Raw genomic sequence first — 11,128 nt, forward strand, 5'->3', positions numbered from 1 at the left:
AGATCGTCCAATAGATCAATCAACAAAGCTCTCTGTCCAATGATCCAAGTTATTCATTAGAAATTAAGGATACCAATAAAGAAATTATGCATTTATCCATCCCCGGTAGCTCTCAAATTTGGTCCACCTCCATTAAAATAGAAGTTTATTTTTGCGCTGCAAATTTGTATCGGTTCTACTTACAATCGACAAGAGCAAAAATATCGCATCGCCATACACGAGCGATGACACGTCGTCGTCGCGAGCGAGAGAGCGCGCGCGCGTACGCTTTTAAAATTAGCCAAGTGGTTATTTTCTGACGGCTTTATAAATACGAGCATCCTTCGGCTTAAAAATAGGTCCTTCCGGAAGCGCGTACCGCCTAGAATAAATTCTCGATCGAGCGACAAATTGGTTATAGCAATAGCCCGTCCATCGCGTCGTCCCTTGGTCGCTGGAGCGCCGTTTCCTTCTGCAATGCCGCAGTGTCGTCGAAACTCTAAAATTAGAGCGACCTTGCGAGTGCCGCTGCTGTTCTGGTCGAGGTGCTACACCAATCCGAGGGGTGTGCGATTATCGGCGCGAGGGCGTTACCACGCATGCTTCACTGCTATTTTCGGTGGCCGGAATTTCTACCCTCAGGTCGATTTCACTACCTTCGATATATGAACAGGTGACTAACTACCATAAGCGAACGCTTGCGAGGGTGTACATTTTTTAGTTTGTTTTTTGTTTTTTGTTTTTTTTTTTTTTTTTGTTTTTTTTTTGTTTTTTTTTGTTTTTTTGTTTTTCGTTTTTCCTTTTGTTTTTCTTTTTCTTTTCCAGCTCATGTTATTGTTGGTGTATGAAAATTACGATACGCCTTCCTTGGGTTCATAATGTTGGAGAAGACGAAGAATTTTTTTGTTTTTGTTTTTCTATCAATAAGTAATGATCTATAATTTTCTCTTCTTTTAGCAAAAATAGAGAGGCTGCACTTAATTCGTTTCGAATTACGCAATAAAAATATTAGGTAATAAAAAGTTTAGGCGATATTTTAAAAAATTCATATCTTTTTATATTATTATTATTTTTTTTTTTTATAGATATTATCATTCTTATTGTTATAGATTAATGGACAAAAAAAAAAAAAAAAAATAGAACCGAAACTATTTATCTAGTCATAAGCGTATCCAATATTAAATTACAAATGAAATTGCTTATTTTAAAATAAGTTAATAGAACGTGGAAATGTGAATGAAAAGATTAATATTCATATCTTAATAATTTCATGCGTATTAACGTTATTTTAAAGTAATACAATACTTTATATTTATAATTAAATATATTTTCAAAATTTGATACGATTAAGTTGCCAGCTACTTCTAAAGAGTGTATTTATTGATTATTATTCTATAATAATAAATCATTATGAAATGTTAAAAGCTGAGTACTAGATTATTACTCCTGTTTATTATCATCGAAAAAATATTTGCTATTTATAAAAATTTAATAAGAAAATATAACTCAATATGAAATAATTTTATATTACACTTAATTATTGAATTAAAATTAATTAGCAAACATAAGTTTTTACAATTTTTCCAAATTATTCTCTCAAAATTCTATATTAAATTCGAATTGTACATTTATTTAAAAAAAAAAAAAAAAAAGAAGTGATATATTTAATAAAATATCACAACGATAAAATATTTCACCGATATTTTTAAAGTACTTAGTATACATATATGTATATATAATTTTTAAATTTCTTATAAAATTATAATGTAAATTTGCATACATTCTTTGCATACATAGAATTATATGAAGATCCTTGCATAATCTGTCATGTATTATGTGTGATATTTAACGTAAATTTTTCAATGAACAGAAAATTTAGTATAATCAAAGATAATTAATGACTTTTGTCGGTTCTATGATTCGGTTCTATCCTCATTTTCTTAACGATAAGGCAGACAACAAAGGAGATGTACAGTTCGTGGCATTATCAAAGTGCAACTACTAGTCTCATCTTGCTTTTTCTTTCTCTCTCCCCCACGTCTACATCGTTCTCTCATGCGTCCTATTTCTTATCCAACCTCCTTTCTCTCTCTCTCTCTCTCTCTCTCTCTCTCTCTCTCTCTCTCTCTCTCTCCTCCCACTCCCTCTTCTTATATCTAAATATACCTTTTTTATACTCCTCTTCTCTTCTTTCAATTAACGCAATGTGAACTAGTTGATACGTATGGAAATATTGAGAATAGCAAATGATTTTTGTATATAAATAAATATTGCAAAGACAGGTAAGTTAAAATTAAAATATTATTATGCAAAGTAGAGCTTATTTTTTAATGTAAATTGAAGGTTCGATCTTCGATAAATTATTGATCAGCCGTGTTTATTTTAATTATGTTGCTCTAATTATGTTCGTATAATAGTTGTATTGTTTAAAAAAAAAAAGCTTCTTGCAATTTAATGAATTATTCAATGTAAATACGATGAAAATTTATTGAAAATTATAACTAAACTGAAAATTATTATATGTACGTTTCTGAACTCAGTTGATAATATTGCAATTCGATGAATCCGACAAGCGACATTTAAAAGTTAACTGTGACCGATCTATATTACCTTTAAGAAAAATATCAGCCAAATATAAAAAAATAAAATTGTACAGAATTACACAATTATCTTCAATTGATGACATAAAAAAATCAACGATAAAAAGTCTGTTTTATTGAAAATCGATCCTAGAAAAGCGCTTGATTCTCTTACGTAATATTTTTAAATGAATCATAAAAAAAAAAAATGTCAATTTTGGAACGTGCTTTGATAATTTCATTAAAAAATAAAGAATTATTGCATAACCGTATGTAATAATGACTTTTGAAATTTATTAATACCAGTTTATGTAATTGCCATTAGACGTAAATACTTGTAAGGACATTATACAATTATAATTAACATTACTTATGACAATGGTATTCACCGATATATTAATCGAGAAATTATTTATGCCTATTACAAATAATCTAAAAAAAATTTAATCCAAAATTACGGAGAAAAAAAAATTGTTTTTACAATTGATATTTTCGGAAGAAAACAAGAATCCTAGTGCAAATAATTATTAGAGAGATTAGAGAGACAATAGAAGTAGAATTGAATTAAATAATATTCATTATAAGTCAGCGTAAAAATACATAGATTAGCTAATCTACATGCAGATGAGTGTCACAAAAAACTTCGGCAATATGTAGGAAAGTATTGCATCAAGAAATGTGTCACAGTCATACATTGAATTAACATAGATTAAAGAAGATCTCTATTAATAAAACAAGTAGCAAAAATCTTTAGCAGGAAATATTGACGATTTACAAATAGATTATAAAAAAAAAAAAAAAGTAATAATTAGAGTTTAATTTTAAAAATAATAAAAATTAATTCACGACTTTCAAAGACTTAAAAATTTAACTTAATCGTTTAAATTACTTATACGTAAAATTAAAATTCAGCAATAATTTTATCGAAACTAAAATAGCTATTGCTAATATATAAGGAAAAATCATGGAGCTTTTACCCTACAGAATTATCGGGGCAAACGAAATAGAGTCAATGCTGATGAAAAGCAGACCATACTGATTAATTTTCTGAAGAAATTATACAGACTCGTATATGTCTGGACCACAGAAATTTGATCTAGAGAGTTACGAAATGGATATTTATTTTTAAACTGGTTTGATATGAGTAAAAAATGATTGTACACGTTTCATGTATTTTCTCTTATACGTTAATTTTCAAAAATGATAAATAAAGAAATAAAATAAATTATGATAATGAATTAGTATACTATAGATAATACTTATGCTAGAAAGGTTTAATATTCCGAAATTACAAGTACTACTAGAAGAGATAAATCATAAATATTAACGAATAATCAGTATTAACATTTATACCACATAAGCATTTAATATAAAATACAATAACTATATAATTTTGCAAAATAATCTGCAAAACACTCATGAGTGTAGTAAATTATATTATATCAATAGAATTGTATGTAAATTCTGGAGAAATCAAGAAAATATAATGATAAATGATCCGTAACTAGGAGACATGTGTATTTAAAATTAGAACTTTTAATTATTAATAGTCTATAAAGAATGTCGATTATTATTATGCAAGAATCTATATGAATAAAATCATGTTTCATTGTCACAGAACTCTGACAACTATGTCTGCAAAATTACTAATATCTATCTCGACAATCTGTCTATTTACATATCTATAATTATATTGTAGAAAATTTATATCACGTCTATTAAATTGATTTATAATTATGAATTTAGTAATTTTTGAACTATTAATAAAATATTTTAAAATGCCAAAGTATGTCATGTTTTTATTTGATATATATATATATATATATATATATATATTTGAAATATATTTTAAAAATTATAAGATTGTTATAATAATATATGAATCTCTTCGTAAAATGTAAAGAAATTCTGATTGAATAGTAAGAGAGAGAGAGTCGAGTCCATTTTATATAATTTATTGTTTTATTGTCTTTTTAATGCTTTTGTAGGGGGTATAATTTAAAATATATGTTAATTAGATATAAAGATTAAAAATATATAATTTAAATAATACGTAGATGAAAAAATATTTATCAAAATAAAAGCTAAGGCTGTACTTTATTTATTTCACTTTTAAATATTATGTTTATTTAGGGATATAAATTATTTAAATGAAAATTGCTTAAGATATAAAACAGATTTACCAACTTTAAAATCAAATGATATACTTACATATACAGGCAAATTAGATCATCGGACCATTTAATATCCAATGATCTTAATGCGTAGGTTAGTGATAATGATAATTATAGTTGAAATTATAATTCAAATTATACATTGAAATAAATTATTTAAAATAATCACTTATTATTTCGATCATATTATACAATACGTAAATAAAAGTAAAAGAAGTTTTTTTTTTTTTTTTTTTTTTTTTTTTAACCAGTGGAATAAGTTTTAATTCATTTTCTAAACTATTTTACATGTATATAATTTGATCAAGATGAAGCTAGTTAAAAATACATTCAGAATTAATTTCACAATGACAAATATCACACGCACGTGTACACAGAAAAACTATTTCACCTTGAAGAAGTTCTGAAACTGAAAATTTTTAATTTAATGACTACGTAAGTACTTTACGAGCGTTTTCTTTATTATAACTTCGACAATATCATGAATAAGGTCTACGAATCTAATTTAGTTTAAAATAGACAAAAAGCTAAATATTGACCTTTTGCTCTATCATCTCAGCATTTTCATTTCTCAGTGCACTACGCATTACGTTTCGTTTCTTACATAATATTATCATCATAATTGCTTCGTGTCGTTTTCATTTATTATCTAGATATCTTGTAACCATGAATATTTTCAATTTTCATTATAAAGTATTCTTAGGCTTATTTTATAATACTAATATTTATTAACGTGATACTCTACTTAATAAATGTAATTTAACATAAAAATAAATTGAAATTATTTATAGTCTTTTATTAGAATATTATAATATATTTCTTTAAATATATGGTAATAATGGATATCGTGGTTTGCTGTAGAATTAATTAGAAAAATTGAATACAAACATGTACTTATAATTATTATTTTCAATTTCGTATTTTATTGTAATATTAAAAGCGACAATAGAGCTTATATATAATAAAGAAAAAACAAGCCTGACGATTTATTAAACTCGATTTCATCGAAGCATTAATAATTGTCTTAGTATATATTCTAATATGAAATATTGCGACAATTTATTCAATATATATTTGTGGAATCCTTTTTAGTTACTCATAATTCAACTCTACTCTCAAAATACATTCAAATAATCTTTAAAATTATTAAAATATGTATATTACATAACGACGATATGTATTATAATAATACATAAGGAGTGCATTTATTTACTTAAAGGCATTTCATAAATTCCCTTTAATTCTCTTTACAAAATGACCTTTTTATACTAAAGTCAACTGTTATAAGGAAATTTGATAAAAATATTAAGAGATCTGTAATTTTATTTGAATAATCGTTAAAGTGCACAAACCCATATACAAGTGACACTTTTCAGTTTAAAGGAAACATAATAAATTAGACATAAATAATATTTAGATGAAGAACATGTAATCTTATCAAATCTTATAAAAATAGAAATGAGATTTGGATTATATTAATGGTTAATAGATAAAACAGTATTTTAAATCTGATAATTTGCAAGCTTAAACAAAAATCTTTCCTTTCTTTCTCTAGGTGAAATATATGAATAATCTTAATATATTGGGAAGACATTACAAAGCGATTGGCGACGAAATAAATACGTAAAAAGTTCCTTTCGTATCGTCTCCGACGCCTTTGCATCTGGAAATATTGGTATTTTCGTCCGCTGTCTATCCTTTGACATTATCTGGTTTGAATATTGGCACCGTTGAGATTAATTCGCATTTGATTACTTGATTTAAGATTCAGCTGCTTGGACACGTAGTCCAATTGCAGAGGATTTGGAAGGGGGCGGGGGAACATAGGGATATTTTGTTTCTTGGAGGAAAAGTTTATTCCATAGAGCATCTGCTATACTAATATTGTAAAGTATTTGCTTAAAAATTTCCTATTACTATTTAATATTCTTCATATGTTAACCCGATTGTTTCCAATTGACTTATCGTTCGTATATAAATACACATTAATCAGTTCGTAAGATAATATCCAAAATTTTGAACACATTTTTATAACAATGATTAATTTCATCATCGTTTCACATTAACAAAATAATAGGATATAAAATAATTTAAAGGTTCAAGAATAGCAAACAAAAAAAAAAAACTTAATACAATAATACATTTAATTATTTCTACTTCATATATTTATATTATAATTGTGTAATATATATTTTTTCAATTTATAATTTTTTTATATGTAATTGTTGTTTATGATAAAAATCCCATGATGAAAAAGCAGGTAGATCAGCCGTCGTTGTAGTTAGCGGATTATTATTTCTTATTTTATCAAATTAGATGAGAAATATTCAAGAATTCGTATAAGGATACAAGGTAGTACGTTGCTTAAATTGCGCGTTTCCAATCTGCAAAATTCTTGCTTTTCAGAATATCTGTGTAATAAATAATATTCAAATAGATTGAATGAATATGACTTGGGATTGCATGTCGATAACTAGTTGTTAGAAGACGTAAGTAATCTAAATTGTGGCCATCTTCGGGACATTGAAATAATCAATCACCTCGTTTTGTTATCGATAGGAAAAAAATTCAAGCTTGCGCTCTCAAAACAGTGAGAGCAATCCTTATCAAAGCCGAGATGAGTGTCGACGTTATGAGTATTACGGATATTCGACTGTATTTCCGGTAATTATTAATTAAATTATTCAATCGCAAGTAATCAATAATTTTGTTACAATGACAATATATTATTATTCTTTTATATTTATGTCATTTATTTATTTATAATTTTCTTTAATAATCAGAAATTAAACACATTTTTAGAAATAAAATTCATTTTTTTAATCGACTCACATATTATTTGCATCTATATTATTATTATTATTGTTGTTGTTGTTGTTGTTGTTGTTGTTATTATTATTAATATTATTATTATTATTATTATTATTATTGTATGTTTATTCTTGAAACGAGTACTAAACATTTTCAATATTCATGAATATATGGATACAGTATTTTAAAATATTTTAAATTTACTTTCAAGTTAAATATTAATTAAACTATATTAACGTTAAATTAGAGAATTAATTAGATTTAGAAGAGAATTAATTAGAGAATTAAAAATGATAAATATAAGTTTTAGCAAATTTCAATAATGATATTCTTTAAAAAAAAAAAAACCTTTGATTATTGTATGCATGTATAACTGAAATAAAATATTATCAAGGTCTTAGAAAATAAAATATTCAAAATGAATTTTTTGAAAAATAATACGGAAATAACAGAATTTAAGGTATTGTTGAGAAAATATTTTGAATTAAAGATAATATAGTGTAAAATAAACAAAATTCTCTTAGATAAATTAAAAAAATTACCTGTTTTTGAATAATTATTTTTAAAATTTTCATTCATAATTTTAAGAGTTTATTTCTTTTTCTATAGAAATATTAAAATATTATACATTTTATTGCCTTACGATAAAAATAAATTTTTCCTTGAGTAACTAACTTTGGTGATCCAAGTTCTTGTTTTAAACAATTTATTCATATACTATTTGCATTAAAAAGTACTAAATTAACTATGCAATGAGTATAAAAAAAAAAAAAAAAAAAAAAAAATAAAAAAAATATACAGAATAACTAATCGCATAAAATTTTTCCTTATACATTATAATGAATCGACATTTAAAATTCTATTAAAATTTTATATGATATTTATGACGTTCCATTTTAATAATCAATTTCATGTTTTTCACAATAAAAATGAACTACCGCCAGACTATATCAGACACAATAAATCTTCTTTCATTCAATGTTCATTTAATGTATATCATACACACGCTTATGTGCCTACACGCACGTACACCATTGACTTGAACATTGCAAAATGCTAAGAACTTAGATAATTATATTATAATAATATTGGAAAAACAAAAAAAAAAAAACAAAAAAAAAAACAAAAAAACAAAAAAAAAATCATAAAAACAAATTTAGAATAGCCATGGAAAAGATGGGCATCAACATGCATTGACTCACGTAATCCAAATGTAAAAAACACAAGCGGAGAGGAACGATTCATACAACTGCCATCTCCAGTACACATATCTTTTACTCTTTTTCCACTTTTGTAGGCGCACGTGCGTGATGTGAATGCATACAAAATACGTTATCCAGTCGTTCTATTTTTAGAGCTCCTATCAGCACATCAAAATCATTACGTGCCCTGAAAGGTGAACTTTACGATGCTCGCATGTATATGTGCATATAGTTGTGAAAGAAATTGTATTATTGAACTAGTTGGTGTATATTTGTATTTTAGTTTTAAATAATTAATTACTTTCAATTTTCTTTCGCACGAAGCAATTAATTTGTATTTGTAAGCGTATATAGTTTTATTATCTTATCAATATTCGACAATGAGGAAAATTTAGATTGCTTAGAGAAAAATAAGATTTTCACACGAGTAATACAGTTATGTAAATAATAGCGAGGTATTTAAAATCAATAGGATCAATATATAACATTGTAAACATTTCCAATATAATCTTTAATATATCAATTTTTATAATGCAATCTCTATGTCAGCTGACCATTTGCTCAAATTTGCCGTAAAAAAATAAGTGATAAAGTATAAAAAATAAACAAGAATTGATTAAATATTTAATATATGTTTTATTAAAAATTTTATTTTTTTTTTTTACATTATAGTTTTAAAATCACTAAACAAATTCAATATTCAATTTATCTCAATTATCGTGAGATGGATGAACTAAAATTTAAAATTTTTGTTTTTTTTTTTTTTTTGTTAGTGTATACATTTTAAGTTACATAGACTTTCGAACAATCATTAAAGTCAACATTGATATAGTACGAGTTGATTATCAACATAATGACCGAATAATTTTTGATTAAATCTTTCTCTATCTCATTCTCTTTCTATATATACATGTGTGTGCGTTTGTTTGTTTGTTTGTTTGTTTGTTTTTGTGTGTGTGTGTGTGTGTGTGTTATTTTTTGACATTGTTTTTTTGTTCATATCCTTTCTTTTCAGGATAATTCTTTAATAAGTGTACTATATATATATATATAAGTTTTTTACGTTTCATTTTCATTTATTTTGTCTACAATTACTTACGATTGAGCGAATCTGTACGCTTTTCTGTAATAATCAGTCCAAATTATAACTTTACCATTTCTGCAGTACTATCAGTTTTATATTGGAAAAGAACAAAAATTGAGTCCAAACATTTCTCATTCTAATCCTCTATGAGCTAAGTTTACTTCACGCAATAATAAATTTCATTTGTGTTTATCATGTTTTTACATTGAAATTCACTATTATAGTTAGTACGTACAATTTAATCGTGAATTTTTCTATCACAACTTGAAGAGCAGTTGCCATTCGCCGCGTCCGATATAAAAACTGCATTCAACGGTTGATACAAATGTTGGATATTCGATATGAAATTAATTGTAAAAGTAGGACCTTTACTTACGTCAGCCCACGAAACGTATTACCTAAACATCCAATTATGAGGAGCAACTACATCTTAATACATCGTCAGTTAATCTAAGTAAAATCAACCTTAACAATGAAAGATTCATACAAGCGTGTATTCAGCGTTGTATCTGCACTGCTTTCTTAACACTGTCGACTTGAACAAATCTATTACACATAAACAATGCATTGCAATCGACCGATGCAATTCCGAAGTCGACAGCCTAAAGTAGATTTAACATGGCCTTAATTGTTCTTTTCACATGGCAATCTGCTGAGGCATTAGCAATAGCTGATGTCATGCGGTGGCACATTTTTCCAGATAAATTGCAATTGCAGTCGCAGTTTAGTAGAAACAATTAAATAAAATAAAAACAACAACATTTATTAACAAAAGAACAATTACCTTAAATACAATGCCAATGTAATTAAAAGGACTAATTACTCAAAAAAACCATAATATAGTATTATTTTCTTAGTCTTTATTCTGTCATTCTAATTCCCCTCCACTTTTTCTGACACTTTATATATGTTTGTATATACACATATGCCCACATTTATGTATGTGTTTATATATCCTTTTTTCTATCGCTCTCAATTTCTTTTATGAAAGATGAAAAGCTTCAGTATTTCAAAGAAAATGCATTGATTAGCAAATATGATAATTTTATACTAAGAAATTTTATAAACTCGTTATAAGATAATAACTTAAAACATTTTTATTATCATGATAATTATTTATTAGAAACTTTAAATGTATTGAGTACAAAAACATTAACAAATAATAATTTATAATTATCGATATATATATATATATATATATATCACATATTCGGATATAAACATAATAGGTACAAGATAAATTTTTAAGAACCACTGTATATTATAATATATACCGAACTAATATCTTATAAGAACGGA

The sequence above is a fragment of the Ceratosolen solmsi genome, unplaced genomic scaffold (assembly GCF_000503995.2).
Source record: "Ceratosolen solmsi marchali unplaced genomic scaffold, CerSol_1.0 scaffold30, whole genome shotgun sequence".
NCBI lineage: Eukaryota > Metazoa > Arthropoda > Insecta > Hymenoptera > Agaonidae > Ceratosolen > Ceratosolen solmsi.